Raw genomic sequence first — 26817 nt, 5'->3', positions numbered from 1 at the left:
TCAGCTTTATTTGCAGCAAGAATGATTTGGGTTGCACGTTACAGAAAAAATTTAAACTGACAGAAGAGGAAACACACATTGCTCTGTGGAGACTGCAGAAATTTTACCAATGACTTTTTCAAGCAACCAATTCAGAGAATCATCTAACAGAGAAAGTTTCGATTCTGGAGAAACATGCCTTTGGCAGAGATTTGGATTAAATGGCCTCTGCAAAGTCTTCTTCAGCTGCTCCCCCACCCACTTAATGATTCTGTGAGGATTCTGACATGCTGGTGAGGGATGATTGTCACACTGAGAATTAATCTTCTTCTTCCTACCATTTGACTGCTTTCCTAATATTTCAGGAAAGTCTTGCCTACTTAACACATTAATATTAGGAATAACTGTATACCAATCTGTATGTCGACTGTATTAGTATACAGTTATACCAATACAAAAGATTGATACACAGTTATACGAAAAAGACATAAACCAGAATATACAATCTTGACACTTCAAGAGCTCATACTCGGAACCTCTCCTTTGTTTTCCATGCATTTACTTTCCTCTGCACTTATTATGTTTTATTTAAGATCTTTACTGAAAGCTCAGAATGAAAATTTCTTTGCTCATGTAATCTGAGGGAAAAAAAAATAGTTGTGTTGCTTTTTCACTTTCCGAGTAGAATGAAATATCATGAAGTATAAATTAAACTTTACATGATTTGTATGAAAAAACTCCCACACCTCTGAAGTATTTTGATATGATTACTGGCACTTAATCACAAAATGTTAAATTTGCAAATGAAAGCAAAATGATCTGTAAGATCTGTGAGATTCTAAACAAACTAGAAATGTTCTAATTAGTATCATCCTGTAATTCCAGAACTGGTAATTTCCTGTATTTTGCACAACTCTTCCTTCTGGAAAAAAGAAATTGCTTGGCATGCAGACAAAGATAAGCAGTACTTTGTCAACTTACTCTCAATGCTGCTGTGGTTTGTTAATATCAGAAATGTTGTGTCTTGGAGACCTCAAGACACTTTGTCAGTGTTGGCAGTTAAACTCAGGGTTGTTTGTGTCAGGATAATAAATTTATGCTCTAGCTTTCAGAAATTATGCTTTGTCTACTACAGCTCTTACATAAAATATTCAAACATTTTGTTTGCTCTAATTGAATAATGATTATATTTAATAGCAGTTTTGTAAAATGTTGTGAAAATAGTGTTCTCCTTTTTGAAATATTTTTCTACGCTAAGCCATATTAAAAGGCCTGAAGCAACTTTGTTTTTCAAGATTACAAATTATGCCTTACCACTGCTCATTTGCTAGGGTACCACAAGGACAACTTCACTTTAGAGCAAAAGAGACTATTTCCTCCCTCTACTGGGTATAGACTACTCTATGAGTTAATGTTGTTTTATACATCTCCCTCCCTACTATAGGGATTTTTTAAAAATATGACTGATTTTTTGATTCACTAAGTTTTGTTTTGTGAGAGATGGTCAAGTGCTCAGTGTGAATGCTGTATTGGAGACAGCTGTTTTCACCGCATGTGTGGATATTGTCCTCTTGCACTGTTTTACCTAGCTGAAGTTTTTTTCCTATCTTTTTTTGTCTTTTGTGCTCCCCAGTTTCAACCTGCACTTCTTTAACTTAATCTACTTGGGTTTAGAGATAATAGCTACAAAAAAAGCTCAAGCAGTTGCAGCATACAGAGCACACCTCATTAGCAACAAAGACTGATGTGAACATTTATTTTGAGGCTGTGTTGGCTTCCTGCTCACTTCAAAGCAGAGTTCAAGGTTCTGATCCTAATAAAAGCACTAATGACAATATTGCAGAAGTGTTCAGTGCACTCTACAAAGGCCAGTTTTCCTAATATGTTCTATTCCCATTTGGGTGACAGGTAAGTGGTTGAATTCTTAGAAGAGCTCACTGTGTTGGCTATCGAGCTGTTGAAAGTCTGGAAATTAATGCCACTGGATGCTAATCAATTCTGAGTCTCTGCCATTTATTCAGGGCTCTGTTTTGGAGCTGAAGCTTTGTGAAAATGAGGTCCCTTCTGATAGTTTTACCAGGTAATCTCTCAGGTCCCTTCCAGATCACTTTCTATTATTTCAATGCTCTATGGTAACCTAGTCCTGAAACGAAAATTTGGTTCTAACTGGATAGGCTTTATGATTTTTTTGGTATACTCTATGAAATAAGAAAAAATCTTGTATATTACAAAACCAGTATTTTTCGTTTTGCAGATGTAAATCCTTGAAAGTGTAATCTATTCTTGCAATTTATTTTCTATAACACAGTGTTTTATACTGAAGATTTTTTCCTTCTCAAAATAATCCAGATGTTTTTCACTTTAATACTGGTATACTGGCAATTATTTAGGTGAGATCTGACTTTGACCAGAATTTTACACATATGATATGATATGATATGACATGACATGACATAACATAACATAACGTAATGTAATGTAATATACCTCCACTATTTTCTCTTACAGTTGTCAAATTAAGGTCCCAGTGGAGATTAATCAGTACCTCCCTCCTCAGTTCCACTCCATGTCACTTGTGCTCTAGGTGGAAATGGGCTTTAGAAGGTTCTACCCAAGTGTAAATGGCAATTTATCTCCTGCACTAGCATATTTATGCTTTAATGTTGCACGTTTCATGTAAGAAATGGTTAAAACCCAAGTTTTTGATTCTCATATTTGACTGCCAGCCTTTGTGTCATTTCTAACATGGGTCAAGAATCATCAGTGGACTGAACCTTTTTTTGTAAATGAGATAATGAGAGTCCGAACAATTTTTAAATGGAAGGACAGAGACATCACGACTTCAGTCACCATTGTGTGAGTAACAGAGATGCACAGATGATCCATAGCACTTGACTTTATCAGGGCTCTTTGGTCACTGGGCTATTGACTGTGCATGTATTGCTTTTAGGTAAGCATATCTCTGTCAGGGGTCTATTGGGGCAGACCTAGACTGGCTCCACATCCACCCCAAGTATTTGTGCAACAATAAGCCCAAGCCTTTGGGTCCTGCCAGAAAGAAGCCATAGGACAGCTAGGGACTAGAACCAGTCAAAAAAATTTACCCATACTCCAGTTATACATTTAGATTAGTCCATTTTCCTGAGCTTGTTATGTTGCCTAATGGAAAGCTGGCTTCATCTGATATATGTATATAAAAGCATTGGTATGGTTGTTCACTGTTCAAAAATGTTTTCTTGAGCTTTGTGGATCAGTGCTCGAGAACAGGAGGCCACATGACTTGCAGGATGGTGGGTCTCATTTTCAGCCAACTCTTTGTTTAGACCTAGACAACTGAAAGTATATCTCAAAAGTGACAGTCAGAGAGAGATAAACTCTTTAGCCAGTTGCCAGATGTTGGAAGTGATAGCATAAATGTGTTATTAGAGATCTTTAAAATATCAGTGCCAAAATAGGACAGAACCTACATACAAATACTATACCAGAGGGAGAAAATCCCCCAGGCAACATTGCCACATACTGTGGGGGAAAAACCCCAAGAAACACATTCCACATACCTCCATAAACCTCATGAATAAAAATTAAATAGGAATCAGATATCAGGTTTTCAAGGGGCTGCCCAGATATTAGATTGCCCCGGAGAAATTAAATTTCTGCAGAGGTTCCTTTACAGCACATGGGCAGGTCTAGGTTCTTCTGGCACCCACGAAAGGTACATAAATAATTTTGTGTATAACATGGATTTAAGCAGTGAATTTAAATCTTCTTTCAAATGAGGATTTTCTCCTTGCCAGCATCCCATAAAAAGGGGCATCTTCAGAGCTGAAAAGCCCTTAGACTGAGAGCTTTCTGGATCTGTGGAGATAAGATTAGATTCTACCTTGGTTTTAGACATCAGAAAAGGCTTTCAAGATCACTCTACAAATGCTTATGCAAGGAGATAATAATATTGAACAGCTGTATACACACACATTTATTCTGCTCAGGAACTAATGGTGATTTTCACTTCATGTTGATTTAAAAAAATCCTTTGTCAGCACTTTTTGTTCACATATTTTACTTTTTTTACTGTAAATAAAATACCTATCTGATACTTCATTTAAAAAGAGCCAAACTGTTATATCTTGCACCTACTTATTAGCTGTATGAATGAAATACCACAGTGCCACTCAGGAAGACTTTCAGTCAGTGATGAATAGGATAGGATAGGATAGGATAGGATAGGATAGGGTAGAATAGAATAGAATAGAATAGAATAGAATAGAATAGAATAGAATAGAATAATTTTAAGTTGGAAGGGACCTACAATGACCTCTAGTCCAACTGCTTGACCACTTCAGGCTTCACCAAAAATTAAAACATATTATTAAGGGCATTGTCCAAATACCTCTTAAACACTGACAGGCATGGTGTATCAAGCACCTCTCTAGGAAGCCAATTATATATATAAAGTAGCACTAAAGCCTGTTATAGAAGGTGTTTTTGTACATTGTCTAAATTCAACATTTCATTAACATGGGTAAGGTAATTTAGTAGTGAATTATTGTGTTTAACTCTTTCATTAGAATTTTGTGATGCAAAATAACTAAAAAAATCTTGTAACAGAACACAAGAATACAGAACCTTTGTCAATCTCGTTAAACCAAATAATCTGTAGTTGTTAAATAGCTTCCCTGATGATGATCATTCTCCTTATACAATATTTGTTAATCATTTTGTATCTTTCTAGGTATTTGATAATTCTTGTTTACATGGGATATAATGAACCGTTTTTTTCTAATAATTCTGAAAATAAGTTTATGAATTTGAAATATGAAAGAAAAGCAAACATATATTACAAAGTCTTGAATATAATTGATACATGATTTTAGTGGACTGAACATAAAAGGAGCTATCAAAGCTAAAGTATCTGTGTAAAAGCACACCATTACTTCAGCAATGAATACAGAGTAAGATAAAATATTTTATGATAACAATGTAATATATATATTTATTAGATATTTACTACATATAAATATGTTTGTTGATGAAAAAGCTTTTAAAGTCAGACAGTGTCATAAAATGTCTCAGATTATTTGAAGAAAGCAGATCCCTTAAGAAATAGATACTAATAAGATATAAAATCTGTAAAAAGTATGAATAACCGAAAAGAACTGAACTCAAAGGCAGGTTTCATCTTTTACAAGGTGAACTGTAGGCATGTTGAGCTAGGTTTCAAACCATTTCTAAAGTTATGGAAATCACGAGAAGAAAAATGTGCTGGAGTCTAATAAGGATCATAAACTCCTCATTCAACAGTTCCCAGACTGCAGTGCATGTGGCAGAATAAGTGTCTGCCCTAATGATGCTCATTAAAATTTCTAAGGTGTTGTGCTGAGTACTTGAGTGTCTCAGGGTCTGAAAATCGCTTAGCTGATTATAAATTTGTCATGCTGTGAAGATTTTGTGAGATGTTTCTAATTTGAAATACATCACATTGGTAAGGTAGAAAGGAAAGGTGATGATTCCAAGAACAATTTGACTGCAGGGAAAAAACCAAAAACCCTAAACATCTGGGGTGTGAGAAAGTACTGTAAACTTTAGAATCCTGTTTTAAAGAACAGACTTCAAGAAGTCATAACCTAGCCTTGTTTTACAGTGTAGCACAATGGTCGATAAACTGTGGTAACTAGAAATGTAAATGTGACAAGTATTTTCATATTTCTGGGAAAGTGATTTAACTTTTCAGGTGTTGTTTTCCTATTTATAAAATTGCCTTTCTGAGGAGATTTTAGATTCATAGAAAAATAATGTTTAAAAATGCTTAAGATTTTATTGCTGTGATTATTTCATATGGAAAGAGTCCTTCTACTGCTAATAAAAATATTAGAAAAGATGGTGGGAGGAGGTAGGGGACTGGGAAAAGACAAGAGATGCAGGAAAGAAAATAGAAAGATGCATAAAACCTAGAGATTGTAATTGGTACTCACAGTTTCAAGCAAAAAGAATATTCACCATAGAACAATATTAATTTCTGGAAAATCAGTTTATATAGATCTTAATAAGGTTTGTCATCTTTTATCAATATTTCTTAACCTTAGTTTATTTATATATTTTTATTGATTTGTAGGACATAAAATGTAATGAAACCTCCAGAACTGCAAAATATACTATTTCAGAAATGCTAATACATACTCCTCCACACATGAGCAAAGGAAAAAATGAATTTGAGGAAAACAAAGCTATAAAAGTCCATTTAAAATTTAGTCTGATTTGTGACTATTCACAAATGAGAAGCATTGCAGCAGTGCTTTTCAAGAGAAGCTTTGGATTGTTTGGGGACAGTGATTATCTTTGATGTCTTGTCCTCATCCTCTTTCCCTTGTCCTTTCCCTTTGTTCCCTTCCCTCTGTTTCCCTTCCTTTGTCCTTTTTCCTTTCCTTCTCCCTGAAAAACAAAAATATGGCATTGTTTAGCTTTAAATTTGTTATGTAATGGAATTCATATGTGTACGGTCCAAGTAGATGCCTGTGAAGTTAACTTGTATGGGTACTGTGGAAAGTTTGGCCTATGAATGACAGGAAATATGTTTTTGTTTTTTTGCTGTTTAAGGCAGTTATATACACATCAGAATGAAAATAAGTGGATTTTTTCAAGCATTTCAGCTGAATTGCTGTGCATAAAAAGAGAGTAGAGAATTATGCTTGTAGTGATAAACTACAGGTGAGGAATATCAACATGAGAGGGCCAGAAGGATAAAATGGATAAATAGTGAAGTTTTAAATAGCCTTGTTCTGTCTTATCTTCAGTTTGCACTCCAGCAAAATTCTGGAGCTTGCATTTATGCAAAGGTATTGCTAATTCCTTCTTTAGAAAACTGGCAGAGCCAAAGGGAGAGGGAACCAGCAGCCTGATCTGGTCCCTGGGAATACTTCCAGAGTGGAGAGTACTCTCAGATGTTAAAGACACTGTCTTTATAGAGTGTGGTCAGAGAGGGTTTGTGGCCATATTTCAACCATTGCCTGATGTTCTTCAAGGACAGAATTAGCTGTTATGTTCTGGATGAGCAGGTAAGTTTTACAGCAGTCTCAAAGCTGCTATAACTTGCATTAGAAGTAAGAATGGATCAACATAATCACCAGAACAAGTATGACAAAAATATTTTAGATACAACAACAAAAAGATGAACACCTGAACATTTCTGTCTAGCAAAGATAAACTTCTTGAAAATGAATGGTATGTAGCTGCAATTGTTTGGAGTGTATTACTATAATTACCTATTCTATGCTATCGAATATTTCCTATTCTATGCTATACCTATACTGTAGTTCCCTATGATATCTCTGTTAAGCAGAATTGCACTCTGGACCTGTAATGTCAATGGGACTATTCCCATGGATCCCAGTGGACATTTGGTCAGGTCTTCATTTCTTGTAGATTCAATTTAACCAAGTAGTTTAACTCTTTAACCAAGTAGTAAGCGACAGGACAAGAGGTAATGGTCTCAAGTTGCGCCAGGGAAAGTTTAGACTAGATGTCAGGAAGCATTTCTTTACAGAACGGGTTGTTAGGGGTTGGAATGGGCTGCCCAGGGAGGTGGTGGAGTCCCCATCCCTGGAGGTGTTCAAGAGTCAGGCTGACATAGCGCTGAGGGATCTGGTGAAGTTGGGAACTGTCAGTGCTGGGTTAACGGTTAGACTGGATGATCTTCAAGGTCCTTTCCAACCTAGTTGATTCTGTGATTCTGTTAATTTTGTGACATGATTTCTTAAATATACATCTGTGTCTATGTATGTAATACCTGCTGAAGTGTGTCAGTGGTGTATACACATAAATGAGAATGGAGCTCTTTTTTTTTAAAAATAAAATTCTATATTTGTTTATCTTCTCATGTTTTTCCTTAGCAAAACAAAACTTATTCCATTTCAACTTTGCTTCTGTCAGTGAAGCTGCTCTTTTTTTCTCATCTTTGCTTATAACCGGATGCAACTTTTCCCTCAGTTAAATTGTTTAATGCAGATCATTCCTATCTTTTTAATCTGAGAGGTTTGCTGCTATTCCCCAGCCTCCCTCTTCCACTCTGTAGCTGTCAAGGATGGCCTTGAAGTTAATGAAACCAAGACAGCAGGACCCAAAATGTTGCTGACAGTAACTTTCTGTCTTAATTCCAAACTGTGTTGGAAAACAGTCTTATATTATCTGATTCAATTTAGATTGATTCACAGTGTGAGCAGGTCACATCTGTGTTTCAGCAATCAAGAACAGTTAATCCCTAGTGAGCCCTTGTTGACTATATACAAGGCAGGATTAGAGTTAATTTTTATTCTTTTTTCATATGCACAAAAAAGCCCAAGGAGTGATCTATTGTAGTGATACAGGTTTCAGACAGCATGATTAAGCCATGGAGGATAATCTACTTCCCTTTATATCTCTGGATGGAATCAAAAGTCTGTAAATCCCCATCAAGCAATGAGATTTATACCGATGAAAATTTACAACCTGAAAATAATTGGTGTGTAGCTGCTGATGCTGGGTACTGTTCAGGATGGGCACAGTGTGATAAGGTAAAGAGCCTTTGTAGTACACAGAGAAAAATTCCCTATTTACGTCTCAGAGGTAGAGCACTACCCAACTGCTCTCTCACATGTATGTGCTTGTCCTCAAGACAGTGATGTGCTAAGTATCCACAAAACCCCCTCAACTCAGTGAATGTTCCGGATGTTGACTAACTTTAGGACTTGACGTCATATACTGATTTCTGCTCACTTCAGGAAATGTGATAAGGAAAAAAATTGAGAACTGAGTAAGTGTGTACACTATTGACTGCATCCCATGTGATATCGTGTAATATTAAAAGTTAGTTATCATTACCTACAGAAGCACCTAGAAATTTCTTTGGACACATGCTATATCTTATAAAACAGTCATGAAATAGAAATTCCATTTTTTTTTTGTCTCACTATGACTGTATTATAAACATCCAAGTGAAGTCATCCTAGTTTTGACACATAATTGGCATATTGCAACTCTGCACTACTTTAAAGCTCTAACTCTATCAAATGGTATACACCTGAAATGTCATTTCCTTCCCCAGCCAAAGGCACTCATATTTTAATCTTTATTATGCAGTTTTCCCATGTTCCAGTTCATACTCTGTTGCTGATTTTTTTTTTTTTTTTTTAACCTCAGCTCTGGCATCAGTTTATTTCTATTTTCATATAGCCCTTTCAATTTTTTCCACTTTACATTTTCCATCATTTTTTCTTGCATTTTTTATTATACATATATACATATGTATACATATGTGTTGTTGCAGACTGACTTCCAGAGTAAGATCTCAGGGACGATAATGTCTTTAACCCAGGCACTCTGCAAACTGAGGTGACCATTTCCTCACTGTGTGATGCAGTCACAGAAATAGCTCTAATTTAGTCTGGAAGCAGTGGCTATCCACCTCCTACCTGTTTATTTACATTTTTTAAAGTCTTGAGCAGATATCGCTGAAAGATGCTGTGTGTACCTATATTCCAGGACTCATCAGGAGGTTTGGCATTGGCTGTGATTGTTCCATGAGAAAATCCCTACTGAGCACAGAGAAAGGTAGGGACATGGCTCTGTTCTATTAGCAGACTTATCCAGGCCAAACAGAGGTGGTTTGCTACTGAAAATCCTTTAGTAGTTGACTATCTGAAGAGAGAACTGGATCATCTCTGTATGCATAAGCAAAGCTTAGCCTTTCTGGCTCTAGGATAAAAAAAGAAAGGTATCACCTCTTTGCCATTTTATGTAGTTCTCACTGTTTGGTATCTTCAGTGTTCCATATGGAGGATTTTCTCCAAAAATACTGGCTTTAAGGGTCAAACTGACTCAGCTGGATTCAGAACATTGGGATTGTACCCCTGGTCTTTCATTCTACCATTAATAGGATAAGAACTATCCCTTTGGTAAAGGGTTCAGAGATTGACTGATAAAATGGGCTATATATTAACTAAGTTACAGTATTATTGCTAAATTGTAAGTTCTGCTGTAATCTGAAGTGTAAACTATCTTCATTTTATTTTAGCTTTAGCTGATTCATGTGACACAGTAGGAGCTCAGAAATTAATGTAAAATTCAAAGTGTAATTGCACTATAATTCATAAATCAGGCCTTTTCACAGCACTATTATAATATGTGGCTTTTGAAATCTCAGAAATGGATTGACCTATTTTAATGTTCTTTTCACATTGTAAAATTATTTTTCAAACATGCCATTAGGCTTTAAGAGTTCTTGGATGTGGTCTGACTCTGTATAAATGTCATACATTTTACACACACTCCTTATATACTTTTGCTCAGCACAGAAATTGTGACATTTGAAGTTACGTTTCTTTCCTCATTCTCGGATTTGTTGAACACTTTAGAGCAAGAAGCTAGCTTCTGTAGCTCACACAGAGATTGGCATTTTGTTCATTTTATTCATTATCATTTTATTCATTAGCCTGTAAAAATGCTTTGCAATTCTAGAGTAGTTTTATGCACTATGTAAGGGCTGTCATTTTTTCCTTATTAAATTCAGATCTCAGATATGGGCTCAAATTACTATTGTTTAACATTTTTCCTCTATTGAGTGAATCTATGGCATCTGTATGCAGCGTTAGCTAAGTATTGCATTCACTTCAGACTTTGTCTGAAAAAAAAGAGGTTTCAATAAATCTATAACTGTGGGCCATGCCTGTAAATTAAGACAGTTATGCCCTCTCTTCTGGTGGTAGTAGTGAGCCTACTGAAGCTTCATAATACTTTAAGCCCCAGATAAAATAAACACTGTTATGAACTTGAGCAAATATTATAATATATGATTTTTTTGAACCTGCAAGTATTTTCTTGACCTTTCCTCCACTAATATGAGATATGTGTTATTCTCAGTTATTAAACTTGCCAAAATACATGAGGTTTTGCTTTAATCTGTTGCTTGTAATTTTTACAATTTCTTTAGCTTGCGTAGATGTTGTCTGATAAACCATGTGCTTGTGTGTTACTGCGTTATGGTCTCTGATGTTACTGTGGATCATAGGAACTAAAGCATCTTTCCTATGAAGAAAGGCTGAGAGAAGTGGGACTATTTAACCTGGAGAAGAAAAGGATTGGGGTATATCAATACCTAAAGGGAGGATGCAGAAAGGGGGAAGCCAGGCTCTTTTCAGCGATGCTCATTGACAAGACCAGAGGCAATGGGCATAACGGAAACAGGCAAGATTCCATCTGAGCGTCAGGAAACACTCACAGTTAGAGAGTGACAAAGTACTGGAACAGGTTGCTCAGAAATGTTGTGCAGTCTCTGTCCTTGTTAATATTTAAAAGCTATCCAGAAATGGTCATGAGCAACCAGCTCTAGGTGACTCTGATCTAAGTTCAGAGTTAGTTCTGCTTTGAAAACAGATTTGACCAGATGACTTGTAAAGGTCTACTCCAACCCATACTGCAATTCTATTCTTTGATGCCTCAATTATCTTTTAAAATCTTAAATAGCAGAGAAAGTTTTATAAAATTTCATGTAGTACTTTTCTGATTTGCCATATGAGGAAAAGAACAATTTTTACATGGCTAAAATTATGTCAGAGGTCTCCAACATGCTCAGGATTCCAGCAGTTCAACTGAGACTGAAACTCAAGTCCACAGCACCTTCTTTTCCAGAGACCCATTTACCGTTTGCACTGTATTAGCAACACAGTAAAGTAAATTCCTCAGATGCAAAGCCAGTTACAGTATCCTTGAAGTTCTGGTCTGGAGAAGCATATGACTCTCCTAACCATTTTTCTGAGTGAAGGCTAAGGAAAGAGCAGAGTAGCAGCTCCACGCCACAGAGTGGGGGAGTAGAGAAGAAAGAAAATTTAAGATAAGATATAAAATTGCTTCTCAGTTTCTACCAACTGAAATACTTCTCCAGCGTCCCAAAAGTTATTGCTGCTGATTCCAGTAGCACTGATCCTCACCCTGACTGTTCAAGTAAACCTCTGAAACTAAGCAGAAGTTAGTATGCATGTTCAGGAAGTATAATGCAAACAATTAGAGAGCTGTGCTCTGATGTACATGGTTACACTAAGAGATGCAATCACGGCAGAATTGGAGATGGTGACAATCTTACTGTCCTCTGCCACAAGGGTGCTGTGTGGATAACTTCATTAAAAAAGTTATTGGATACTACGGCAAAAAGGGGCAACATAACCAGGGAATGTAAGTAAAGCTCTGTATTGGGTTTATGTGGCAAGGTTTTGGTAGCTGGGGAATACAGGGGTGGCTTCTGTGAGAAGGTGCCAGAAGCTTCCCCTGCGTCCAACAGATCCAATGCCAGCCGGCTCCAAGATGGACCCACCGCTGGCCAAGGCCGAGCCCATCAACGATGGCGGTAGTTCTTCTGCGATAATATCTTTAAGAAGGGGGAAAAGCAAACTACACAACTGCAGCTGAAGAGAAGAGTGAGAATATGTGACAGAAACAGCTCTGCAGACACCAAGGTCAGAGAAGAAGGAGGGGCAGGAGGTGCTCCAGGCCTGGAGCAGAGATTCCCCTGCAGCCCGTGGTGCAGCCCATGGTGAGGCGGCTGTGCCCCTGCAGCCCAGGGAGGTGAATGGTGGAGCAGATCTCCACCTGCAGCCCGGGGAGGACCCCACGCTGGGGCAGGTTTTCTGGCAGGACTTGTGACCCCGTGTGGGACTCATGCTGGAGCAGTCTGTTCCTGAAGGACTGCACCTCGTGGAAGGAACCCACGCTGGAGCAGCTCATGAAGAGCTGCAGCCCATGGGAAGGACTCATTTGGAGAAGTTCATGTGGGAGAGACCTTGTGCTGGAGCAGGGGAAAAGTGTGAGGAGTCCTCCCCCTGAGGAGGAAGGAACAGCAGAGTGTGTGATGAATTGACTGCAACCCCCATTCCCTGACCTCCTGCACTGCTGCAGGTCATAAGGTAGTGAAATCAGTAGTGAAGTTTTAAGATTTGGTTTTATTTCTCATTATCCTACTTTGATTTGATTGAGCATAAATTAATTTTTCCCAAATCAAGTCTGTTTTGGTGAATGATCTCCCTGTCCTTATCCCGACCCACAAGCCTTTTGTTATATTTTCTCTGCCATGTCCAGCAGAGGAGGGGGAGTGATAGAATGGCTTTTCTGGGAACCTGGCATCCCGCCAGGGTTACCCCACAAGCTTACATAATGCTTCAAGAATTTATTTCAGAAAAACTTGTGGATATGTAAGAAGTCACTAAGAAATCAGAGATACAGTGCAGGTCTTACACTGTAACCTTGATTTTCCATTCTAATTGAAAATCACCTCTCCTGTAATATCTGAAATATTTGCTGGGTGAATGCATATGATGTCACAAGTGAGAACTGAGATAAATATGCTTAAACAATAAAAGACATATTCTAGTCACATATTGAAAACTGTCCTTTAAGCAGTGGAATATTGTAATGAGGCCCCACTGAGCCTTCTATTCTCCATGGAGAAAAGACCTAACTCCTTCAGTCTTTCCTCATAGGGCAGTTTCTTCAGCCCTTTAATCGTCTTTGTGGTCATCCTTTGAACCTTCTCCAGTCTGTTTGTCTCTTTCTTGAATTGTGGGGACAAGAACTGGACACAGTACTCCAGGTGTGGCCTGAAAGACACTGAGTAGAGTATTTTTCTAGATGTCTTTACTTCTGCTAGTAATGCCCCTGCAGATGTAGCCGAAGACCTGATTTGTCTCTGTTGTTGCAGCAGCGCACAGCTGACTCGTGTACATCTTGTTGTTGTCCATCAGGACTCCCAGGTCCCTTTCAGCAAGACTTCTCCCCAGCCATGCAGATTCCTAACCTGTGCTGGGCTCTATGGTTATTTCTTCCCAGGTGCAGAACTTAGAACTTGTCTTTGTTAAACTTCATACTGTTCTTGCCAGCCCACTCTTCCAGCCTCCAGGTCTCTCTGTAGGATGGCTCTCCCTTCTGACATGTTCACATCACCACCCAGTTTAGAATTATCAGCAAACTTGGTGAGGGTGCTTTCAAGCCCATCATCCAGATCGTCTATGAAGATATTGAACAGTGTAGGGCCCACTATTTATACCTGGGAGACCCCACTTATGACAGGCTGCCAGCCTGAGTATAAAACATTGATCACCATTCTCTGAGTGCGTCCTGTTAGCCATCCATTTTACAGACCACTTGTCTAATCTGTATCTTGCCAGTTTATCTAGGGTTTTTTATCTAGTCTATTTCTTATTCTAGAGTCATAGTTCATTCTACACAAAATTATTACTTGTTGCTACTGTCTACTAGTTACAAAACTATATATAAAGCAGTAAGTATAACCTCAAAGTATTATACAAAGCTAAGCAAAATCTAGACCAAAGTAGGCAATAGTTACCTACTCTTGAAATTATTTTTGTTGCAAACTAAATAAATTCCCTAGGTAGATCAAGACAACTCCTAGGTCTCCAGGTGTAATGGCCATTGATGAACCTACCCAACACTATTAAATCTAAATCCTCTTGGAACTAATTTATATTTTTAGTCTCCACTCTGTTCTGTAGGGATTAATTCCACAACTTAATTACATGTTGTAGAAAAATACTTCCTTTTGTTTACATTCCAATTTTGTGCTTTCTACATTCTGACTAGTGAGTAATAGTAGATAAGTGTTCCCAAACAAATTCACTATGACACTGATTTATTTCTTATATTTACAAATATCCTTTTGTTCAAATAAAAAGCCTAGCCTACTGAATGCATTTCAGAAGTCTACTTATAGCTCTCTTTGCTTTGCCTCCTTTATTTTACATTTACTGCTTTATCTTTTTTTTTGATAAAACTATACACTGCATTCAGGATGTGGGTACACAATGCATTTATACAATGGTACTGTAATATTTTCTGCCTTGTTTTCATTGATTTTTCTAATAATTCTTAGCTTCTTATTTGTGTTTTGGCCACTGTTTAGTTCCTACCTGTGGCTTGCAGAAAACATATTTTCTCTTTGATTCTTTACTAGTACCTCCAATTCTCTAGCCAGTTTCATGCCTCTTTTGGTTTTAAAAGGGTTTTATCATCAGCAGGTATACTTCTAATAAGCAGAAGATTTCTCAGAATATTTCTGGCTATGAGGCTTTTAAAATGTCCTTATGGAAAGTCAGTGGTTAATTTAGACGGTGTTATTGTGATTGAACTGTCAGATTAATTTTTGTACGCATTATTTTCTATTTAGGGCTCTAGAGCACTTTTACATCATCAGCAAACTTTGTTGTTTCACTTTTGACTCCTTCTCCAAGATCACTCATACATATGGTAAGCATCACTGACCCTGTATGTCCCCTTGGGCAGCCTTTCTCCAGTCTAAATTCTAACCACCATTTTCCTTTTTTCCTCACAACCTTGAATTCAAATGGACTTTGTTCTTATCTCACAGTGGTTTAATTTCCTTAAGATCTTGCAGTGAAACAACTTACTGAAATCTGTGTGAAAACCCAAGTATATTTAATTGGTCACTACATCTTTGTACACCTGCTCTTTGAGTAAAAAAATATGAGGCAAGAGTATCCTTTTCTTAGGGAAACAGGCCCCAGTATACATTGTTTATACACATATCTCCTCATTCTATTCTTTATGACATTGATCTGCCTGGTATGAAGGTCAGCCTTCCTGGGCCATCATTCTTTGATCTCTCCTAGGAGATTTTTATCAGATTGTGTCACATTTGCTACCTTTTTGTATGGAGGCTGACTTAAATGATAAGCTGTACGTTGCAGCAATTTCACATCTGAGTTCTTTTAGAGCTCTTGAGTGAATACCATCTGCTCCTGGCAGTTTGTCACTATTCAGCTTGTTCTAAATCCTCTTCTATTGACAAACCAGTTGGAGAGAATTCCTCAGTCTCCTCTCTTGTAAAGAATGACTCTGTTACGGAAATCTCAGTTCCAGACCTCGTGAGGTCTTGCCTTCCTTGAATCCTTCTTTTATATTCTGCTAAGGTGATCCTTTCATATTATGATTGACAATTAGCTTCACTGGGTATGTCTTCACTGGCAAGGATTTCAGACCAGTATGTAGAGTGATACAGCTGTTGCTGAGGACCAGTTACTCCACTATCCATATTTCAAAATACTTTTTTTTTTTTAAAAAATAAATACATATATTTTGGTCTACTTCTAATCTAGTCCTATGGACTGAACATCAACCCGATATGTATTAGGTGCCCTCCCTTCCAGTTTAGTTTAATTTGAAAGTTATTTAGTTCATGCACTCCAAGATTGCTACACAGCCTGGAACAAAGGATGGTGAAGCGAGTTCACGTTCACAAAAATTTTTCTATAGGCTATGTAGCTGATGTCATAGGTTGACTCAAACAATGAAAGTTACTTCTGGAGATAAATTAAACAAAAGGAGAGAGAGTGACACAGAGAGAGAGGAAAAGAGGAAGAGCTAATTCTGCTAAGTGGATGTGTAGGACAGGCAGTGGTAGAAGAGTCCCAAGGCAAATATATTCCTTGGGCATCCTCTCCAGCGCAGCAGAGTCCCCCAGTAACACTTTGGCTATAGTAACTATATAGTTTTTGTCAGGACTCACTCAAACTCCCTATTGTTTGCTTGGTTTTGGTTTGGTTTTTATCAGGGACAGTTAGTTGCATGCTGACTAGTGTTAAACTTTGTGGGTGCATTTTATTGGGTAAAGTAAATTAAATGTACACCCTAATGCAAAAGCTACAACCCAAGGATAGGAAAAAGGAGGAGTGATTCTCATATGCCAGTTGCTTCCCCTGAGAATTAACTGTAGGAGTAACATTGGGATTTATGAGTTAAATGCTATGACAATAACAGCACGAGAGCCATGGGGAAAAGTACTGCCCAGAAGCACTTGAAAACATTGACAAAACAGCCTGGCTGGAAGAGTAGAGAGATGCAGGGAAAAGGCAAGCTGCTGAGCTGCAACTGGAAAACCATGAACAGTACAAAGGCACTGAAGGCACTGTGCCCACCAGGAGCTGGGAGAGTGTCGAGAAACAGCACTCTTGATCCAAATTGCAACCTACCAGTACACATCCAGCATTTCTGCCTCTAGGCAACAACTTGACCCATTGTTTCAAAAAAAAGCATTGCAAGAAAAAAATAATATTTAACAAGATACTTTAATTTTTTCTTTAACTTGATATAATTAGCAGGTTTTATTATTTTTTCCATTTAGAAATTACTTGCTTTCTAAGGATATCTTTCTACTCCTCTTAGCTTTTTACATTTTAATGAACAATTTTGCTTTGTATTATTTTGAAAAGTCTTTGATTTCTGATATATATTTATTTATATTACTACTTTTACTATATTTTATTTATTTTATTTATACCTATATTTACTACTTTTAGTAGTTATCATATTTTATATATATATATTTTATCTTTTCACCAAATAGTTTTAATTCCCTTTTATCTCGGCTTCTGTTTGTTTGCATTTTCTTTTTTAAAGTTAAAGACACATTGTTGTCTCCCAGGTTTCTCTCCATTATAAGAAAGTTGAATTGGAGCGCATAAAATATGAGGCAGCATATAGTATAATAGTGAATTGTATTTGGAAAGAGATATACAGAAGTGCAACTAGCTTCCAGCTCCCATTTGAAAGTCAGTGAAAGCTGGTTGCTTCTAGCCCTCCTTCTTCCCATCCCCACCCCCTCCAGCTTTGGGAATAACCTACCTCGTGTTTAAGCAGCATGACATGCAAGCTGTGAAGCATATTATAGTCCTTCCTACCTAGACATAGGGCTAAATTAGATCGCTTGGTTTCTGCTGACTCTTTTATAATTTAATTTACCATAAATCACACAAAGTATTTTCAGATTCATGAGATACATTTTCCAAACAGAAAATTACTTTATTTGTAGTCGCTTGGAATGATACACTGTACAGTCAGAAAAGCTGTTCGGAGGGAATAATTCTTTTAAATTTTAATTACTTTTCTATAGTTTTTGAAACCGAAACTAACTCATGAGGACCCAAATAAAAAAGGCCATTTCATACTTGAAAGGCTCCAAAATGTGGTACTGTCTGTTTCTCTGCCCATAAAACAGTTTAGTGTAGTGCATATCTGACATACACATCTTTCTTAGTATCTCACTTGGGTTTTCTGACATTAGAGGACACAGTACTTGTTACAGTCCTTTTCAGCTGGAATTACTTACTGCTAATAAAAAAACACCAAGGAGGTATAGTGGTGGTCTTTTAATAAATTTTGTGAAAAGATAATAACTCAGTATGACTTTTTTTTTTTTTTAAATGTGATAGGAAAGAAAAGACAAGTAATAATTTTTTTTTCCATTTGATGCATTCACTGCATCATATATTCATTTCTGCCTTATATTCTATTTCTACTGGACTGGTAAGTAACGTAAGTTAGAAAGTGAGTAAGACCCTTAATTTCCACTAAAGAGTCTACAGACTTACTAACAAAACAGAAGAAATGTAATAAACTTTCAAGGAAAGTAGTCTCTTTTATTTTCTTCCTTTTCTTTTGTAGTTAGATGATTCTGGTCTTCAATTGCTTGACAATTTTTACATTTACAGAGCAACAGGAGCAAACCATGAAGGCAGCACATGTGCTGACCAAACCTAAAAGGTGATATGTGTTCTTGAATGCTTTTCTTTTATTAGGTAATTGAATAAAGTGGTATAGTTGTCCACAGAGGGGATGGATGTGGTTTTTTTGGTGTATTCCAACACAGCAGGGACAGCAAAGCTCTTTCTCTGTTTCTCAGCTACTTAAGTTCCTTGACCTTTTAAATGCACTTTCACCACTAGCACTTTATAGAAAGATAGGCTGACATTTCATTTAGCTGGGGACTGACAAAAATTATTTGAATGTAGAACACTATAAAAATATTATTATAACTTTCCTTAAAGATATCTATTATCTTTTCTGAGAATTCTTATTTTCTAAATTGCTAATTTCTCCTACTTTACTGACCCTAATCGGTGTTGTTACATTTGGTCTAGAGAGCTGTGTATCATATTTTATACATCAGCTGCTCAACTGTTTCTTAGAGATTATTCTAATTTGCTAGACAAGATAATAAATGAGTAGGACATCAGAACTAAAATAGACAAGTTAATAATTTAGTGATGTATTCAAATTATTTCTGTTAAAAAATTAAGTGATGTATTGAATACAATTGATTTTCTATTAAAAAATACTTAATTAATTCCAATGGCAAAACCTAATATACATAATGGCTAATCATTATTGATTTTGTATTCTTTTGCTCACTAGATGGTGCAGTATGTGCCATATCTCAGTATTATGCATTTCTTATTTCTGTGTGTTGCCCACTGTTTCCAGTAGCAACAGAACAAACATCAAGTCAATTAAAATTGTGGAAACTGAGAATACTATATTTACTCAAATTGAGGTGTGTCTCTTAACATTAAGGATGGTTTGCAAATGCAGTGACATGCAGCTGACACAGCATCATCTTCAAGAGAAATGTAGCATTAATAAAATGAATGAATATTCTACATGGTATATCTTAAGAGTGAGTTTCAGAGAGTAATGGAGTCTATACTGCCTTATTCACATTCATTTTACACTATGAGTCTGGTGGGAAATCTCACAAGAGGAAGCTATTAGGATTTTCAGCATTTCTAGCATTAGACTGAAATTCTGTGGTAATAGATTTTCTTTCCTTTTGAATGCCATTAAAAGAGAAAAAGCTGGAAAGGGCATAGAAGTATGTGTGTGTTGGGGGGAGGGGATTTGTGAATCAGTCTCTTTACTGTTTTCAGAAAGGCTTTGACTCAGTTTGGATTTGAATTGGAAGTCTGAGGTACTTATTTTTTAGAATCAAATTGCCTCTTCATTAAATTACTTTTTAAAAATAAAGCAACACAATATATATTTAAAAATGTACTTCAAATAATGTCTACAAGAGAGCTGAGCTGAAAAAGCTTCAGACCACACTGAAGCTTCGAGACCTTTTCGAGAAGCTGCAAAAATGGTCAGGAGAAGACAGGCCATGAAATCCAAGAGATATCATGAGCTCCAGAAAGAGCTTGCCTGCTGCCATTTGATTTCTGCTAAGCTTTTTGATTCATGCCTTCTGAAAATTAATATCAGCTGAAAGTGGACAGGCAAAATTTACATGTTTTTACGTTATCAGGTGTGATTTCCAAGCAACAGGTAACAATGCTATATCCAAATGATAGTTAGAGAATTTTCATCTCTAACCTGAAGAGTGTGAGATATTTTAATTTCACAGCTTCAGCAGTTATCTAGGAAAGTTATAAACTCATAAACATTTCCCCTACCTGGGCTCTGCACTTCTTCAATCATTATAAAAGTCTCTAATTGGGTAAATGGATGCCTTAAGGTGTTACCAGAACTGAATTTCACCCTCAGGGAACGAACTTGAGCTGTATCCAGAACGGAGAGCTGTGGTACTCACAATGAGTTAGTGCTCTGAGATTCCTGAAAATAAGTCTCTCATTACAGTTTCTCACTAGAAATCTTTTCAAGTTAAATTTGCTTCATAGGACATAGGATATTTTACTTTTGCTCCTTCAGGCTCAGTAATTCACTGTTACTGAAGAAAAAAAAAAGTGTCTTCTAGCTATTAAGACATAATAAGTTTGCTAGACATCCTGTATCTAAAAATTGGTTGTGAATTGTCCATCTCAGAACCTAGAGAATTTGAACATGTATTCTCACTGATAGAACTCAAATAGTTTTTACCATTTTTACCTTTCATTTTTCCATTCAGAGAACTCGGTCATAACTAAACTGCCATAACTCTAAGATAACAAGCATTTTTATTCTTCTTCAAATGCCGCTGAAAAGGATTCCAAGTTTGAAGATTGCTTTAAAAAGGGAAAAAGCACATTCTTAAAGGTATGCCAACCTTCTTGCACTAAAACCTATTAAGACACAGACACTCGTTTTCTGGTTGAGTTCATACATCATATATGTATCATAGAAAAGTCCAAATCTTTTGCCTTTATACAATTTAAACAGTTTATAAATCCTCTGAAAAAAACCCCCAACAAACCAAGAACATGTTTTACTCACTGGTTTTGCTCTTGTTTACTAAGAAACCTCTGCTTTGGATTTTTCTTGTCTGATGACTGCTTACATTATTTGATTGACGCTTTTTCTATCAGAGTTTTAGGGAGATTATCCTATTTTCTTCTTACAAGCACATAAATTATGATAGAATTTTTAAAAAATATGATTACACATAAAAATGGCATTGGAATAATGTTTAAGGATAAATACTAAAAGGATATACAAAGATCTGTTTTCTCTGTTGTATTTACAATTAAAATTTACAATTCTGCTATCACACCTTTTCTTCCTCAGTTTGTCGTACTTAAAGTCTGACATTATTGTACAGTTTATTTTCCCTAAGGGGAAATGACAATACCAGAAGACTGCATTTCAGGAATATAGTCCTACCAAAAAAACCCCAACCCCACAATAAAAATTGGTTCTTTGAGTGTACAGTAATCTGAGTGGCCAAAAGCTTTCTCTGTTGGGGCATGTCTGGGATAAGTTCATATTATACAGCTTTAGTTTTAGACATATGTATCTCGACATATATAATTCACCTGTAACAAGTAATCCTAATTTTTAAACAGCTGAGACTTTGAAGATTTGCATTGGAAAGTAGATTTTCTTCTAATAAAAGCACACTATTTACAGGGTTTTGTACTGAACTAATTTCTGCACTATTGCCTTTAAAAAAGCCCTTTACCATAGCAACATCCCCACAGAAAGTGGTTGTGCCAGAACAACTTCCCAAAAATAAAATAATTACATGAGCTTGGTGCCCACAAACTTTACCACAAAAATGATGTTTCACAATATTAATGTCTGATGTATTCTCAAAAATTTAGTAGTGTGGCATTCTGCTTTCACCTTTCCATATTTTATATGTGACTTGTTAGCTATTTCATTCTTTTTATTGTTGATGGCCTTGTTAATTTGAGGGAGGTATAGTTGCTAGCCAAAAGAAAAAATGCTGAAAGGTTAAGGCAATAAAGCACATTACTATATTTCATGATAGAGAAAATTACTTACCTGTAATTGTTGTTCAGTGAAGAAGGGAAACATTCAAGCAGCTGTTTCTTAATGGTTATCCTTGACAACGACCTGGTGTCTCAGTGCCAGATAAAACAAAATGCTGGGCAGATTTTCTAACAGCTTTTGTCTCTCTGCTTAACCCAAGTGGCCTTTTAAATTCTAGCCTGTGAAAGGAACCTTGAGAGTTTGAGGGAACTGTTAAGAATAATCCAGTGATTAAGGAGAGAGGAATGTAGGATTAGCATGCAGTTTTGTCATTTATTCATTCATCTTTTTAACATTTAGGACTTAGTTTTGCCTGGCAGTGTGCTGATAAACACATGGCCCTGAGAGCCCAGCACCACTCATTCTTTTTTTTCCCCATTTTTTTTTTTTTTTTTTTTTAATATCTCATATGGAATTCTTTGTCTGTCCATCTCATGGTCTGGAGTATAGGGACCAGAAGTCAATCCCCCATTCACAGGAGTTCAGTGAGGTTTGGGTGATCTCCAGACTGTCCTGAAGTTAGACCTCTCTGTTTAATGTCTCCTCACAGTCCCCTGGGTTATTCTTGAATCTCTTCTGTCATGCAAGAACGCGCAGTGTAGAAATCGGGTGAGGTATGCAGTCCTCAGTAACCCATAAATCTTGTACCTCATAAATCTTGCAGCTGGAAGGAAGGCAGCTCTGTGCAAGGAGTACAAAATACTAAGTAATCTAAGAGGCAGATTTAATTCTTTGATGCATAGTTGGCATCATATTTAATACAAATTCATGTGTAGTGTGAGCATTGGGAGAGAAATGAAAGTTCCGAGTAGTTTTTGTATTCAAGTAAATTACACAGCCTGACACATCTGCTGGCAGGACCAAGCTATTAACGGGATTTTCACCACAGTCTAGAAAAGGATACACACCATTTATTTTATCCTGTAGTTTGTTATGATCCTTTTTCTTTAACATTCTGTGAACTACTTAAGCCACACTCTGAAAGTAAAATTATTGCGTATCTTCTTTCCTGACTCGAAGGACTTGTTTACTGGAATGGGATTAGGAATAGCTAGTGTTTGCCTTCAGAGCAAGTTATATTCAAGTGCTCCTAGTGCTGGCTGTAAACCTAGCTTGTGGGTTTGATCTCTATCCTGTATGAACCAATTCAGTGTGTGGCCTGTAATGACTTACTATAGAAACAGATAAATCAAGATTTAGGTGCATATTCTATAGCTGTGCAAATCTCTGGTGTTTCTAGGATTTATCATTTGACATGAAGAAAGGGTTTGTCTAGCAGGTAGGGAAACCTGTAAAACTGGATAAATTTTCAGTCTCATACCATAAACACTGTAAAATGCTATATTCGATTTAATTTAGTAAAAAAATTCTTCAGAATACAAATGTGAATATATTTGGCTGCAGGAGAATTGCCTCTTCCAGGGTGACAGGCACTGGATCTTAAGGGTAAGCAGGTAGTTGTACTATGTGAGATGGACAGCTGCTGTGAGGACCAGATTTGTCAGCAACACAGATTATTGTGAATCACATTTGAAAAATCTAAAATCTAAAATTATAGATGGCCTAAACACTAAAAAATATGTTTTCTAAGTTAGTTTCATGTCAGATACATGGAATAAGTAGAAAGTCACAGGTCATCCCTCTTTGTGGTTAAAACCAAACCAGTTCTTTTTACTATTTATGTTGTTTATCTTGCAACTGTGTAGAAGAAGCAGCCTGGTATGATGTCCAATACCAATATGGGAAGCTCCAAGCAAATACCCTGTGTACATGATTTTTACACTCTATTTTAGATATTCATTTTCTAATAATTTCTTAATCACAGTGGTTAACACAGGAGAATGTAATTACTATTGGTGGCACAGATCACTTTTAACAAAATTACATCCCTACTTATTATCATATTACCATAGTTACATTATTATTACAGAATAACCTTTACTTAATTACTAACCAAAAGCAATTATGGCAAATGATTTGAACATTCTAATTTAGTGAAAATATCTTACTTCCCTTTATGAACAACAAAATATCATCATAGCTAGGTAATAGGATAATTCGCATATATCAATGTACACTTAATGTAGTTCATATAAATTCCTTAGGCCAGAATGTTCATTCCTAAATTCCAGCAAAACTAAATGACCACAGTAAGGTTAACCTGAAGAGAAAATCTGGTTCTCTTGAGTGGCTGCTGAATCTGCACTTTATGTCATGCTACAGTGATGGTTATGACAATGCCCAATACCTAATATGTACTTAGTATGAGCTTAGTATGTAGCTTTCGCTGACTTTTTCTTGAAGACAGGCTACAGTCTAAAAATATTCTCTATAGCTGTGGAGATGCACAAGGTTTGGAGGTGCTTAACATCTGGTCATTTGTATGAGATTTATCTCCAATTGCTGCACACTGCTATTTAACGTGTGAAATAAATCCCAATTTCAGCTCTGTTCTGGTAAGAATCATTTCAACTGTACCTATAAATTTTGCCTATATAAAAGGAAAATATTTTATGCTATATAATATTATTTCACCCTATCCAGTTGTTGAGACATCTCCTAAGACTAGAACAGGATATGGCCAGGCAGCTGTAGCACTGGGATTAGATCAATATACAATAGTTACAAATATACAAATAGAGCTTGTTCCAAAAATCCTAAATTTTGGACAGGAAATAGATAAGAAAAACCTGTCTTAACTGTTGGATTGAGGGAAAAGCTTAGAGAAAGCTAGGAAACCAATTACCAAAATAACTATATGTAAAGAAAGGCTGAAGAAGCGCTGGTGGGTTCCATATGCAGGTTCACAAACTGCACACTTGCAGGAGGTGTTCATGCTTGCCACATTTCATAGATTTACAATACTTAGTCCCAGGGAGCAAGAGGGAATGGATTCGGGAGAACAACAGGAACAATCCCAGTAAAAACCACAGAGATTTAGGAGAGAAAATATCTTCTATCATGCAATCAAAAGAAAAAAAATGCTTAAGTAGAGACTAGCTCACAAGTGGGGAAGTTTCTAAAGTATAAACGCAACTGTTGTGTAGTTTGTGACAGAAGTAATGTTATGGGTTATTTTATATGAGGTACAAGCTCTAAACCAGTAGTAAATAGAATCAAGATTGCTGTCAAACATATTTTGAGGCTGTGATTCTATGGTTCTGAACCCCTCTGAGCACTCAGAGTGTCAGGGAAATGAAAGCTAACATGACTCAACTGTGCATACACAGCTTGGCAGACAGGTCCCCAGAACAACAGTTCTGCATGTAAGCAAATCATCTTTGCATGACTTGTATGGGTTTTGCCAGTGTGGTCAGGATATATGAGATGTGTTGCATGTGCTTGCATAGACTTCAAGTGTGCAATCTGGTTATTTTAACCTGTGCTGCCAGCAATCTGTAAATCTGAAGTAGGTAGTGCTTGGTAGATCTCCCACCAAAGTCACTGAGACTGGCAGTTCTTCATGAAGAAGGGAGGATCATTCACTTTTTAGTTTTCATGAGGGGGGTATGTAAAAAAAAGCAACATTTCTGATCTTCAGTAATTGCTGTGAAGTATTTAAACAGTCTTTCGTTGCAGCTGTCTGATTGACAGGCAGTCTGAATATAGAATGATTGACATCTTTAAGGTAAACATGTAGACTTATTATGCAAAGGAAGCACTGCCTTGAGATAGTGATATAAGATCCAGCATTGATGCTGTGTTGCATGTTGTCGTCTACAGCCTTACAAGTAATTTGACTGAAAACAAGGACTTCTCTAAATAAGAGCATGTAAGACGTCCTTGTAGGCACAGATGACTTCTCTGAAAGATGTCTTACTAGACTTTTGTTTTACTGCCAGAATTAATAAGGGCAAAGTGATGGAATAAACAAAGAAAGTGCACAGAGCAATCTGGTCAGAAGGAAACACAAAAGGGGACACCAGTTTCAAAAAATATTTCATCCAACTTTTAATTATGGAAAATAATTCTTAACATTGTTACATAGTTTGCCACAGGGAAACTAATTTTTTGTTGCTTTATTTTTGCCTTTAGCTTCCATTACATAGTCAGTTAATTATCTTAATACAAAATATCCTCTCCCACCACCCTTAATTCAGCATACCACAAGTCTATGTATGTATGTCTGCAATTTTATTTACTGTTACTATGTTGAGAATATTTGTGTTGAAATGCTTCAGAAGAATATAGCTGGAAATGTTGTCCAAGTTCTGTTCCTAGTTTACTTTTGAAGAAGAACATAATTCAGAGACAGATTCCTAAGTTAATTTTGATCCTCAAGCACTTTTTAAAATGACAGTTAAAACAAAGAGGCAAAAAAATTATTTCTACCTCTGTTGCCAGGTATCCTAGTGAACGGATATGGCACTGTTTCACTCCTCCAAAAGTGTGTAACGGCCATGCAGCTTTTTCCAAGAGTATCAGAAACACCCTTGAAGTGATCAGCTCTACTGATCACAGTACTGAGGACCCTTCAGAATAACCGAGTTTTTAGATTTTATACTAAACGGCAGATCTGTTCTTGAAGGCATGGACCTAGTATCTCTTAAATGCCTCTATATGTTTTTCCAGGACACTTTGCTTGAACATCACATACAGAGAGGGTCCTGAGATTAAATTAGCTATGTGGACATTATAAGAAGAGAAAATATTTGATTTTTAAATGTGAAAAGCAGTCTTATAGATTTAATATGGTCATCTCACAGCTGCACTTAAGGCAATTATACATAAAGTCTATTCGTCCATTTCTAATTATATCTATCATAGCATGCTATTTATACTTATGACTGATGTGTGCTTCATCAGATT

This window comes from Athene noctua, chromosome 2 (genome assembly GCF_965140245.1).
Source record: "Athene noctua chromosome 2, bAthNoc1.hap1.1, whole genome shotgun sequence".
In the NCBI taxonomy this organism is placed as follows: domain Eukaryota; kingdom Metazoa; phylum Chordata; class Aves; order Strigiformes; family Strigidae; genus Athene; species Athene noctua.
Note: the sequence above shows the minus strand (reverse complement) of the source record.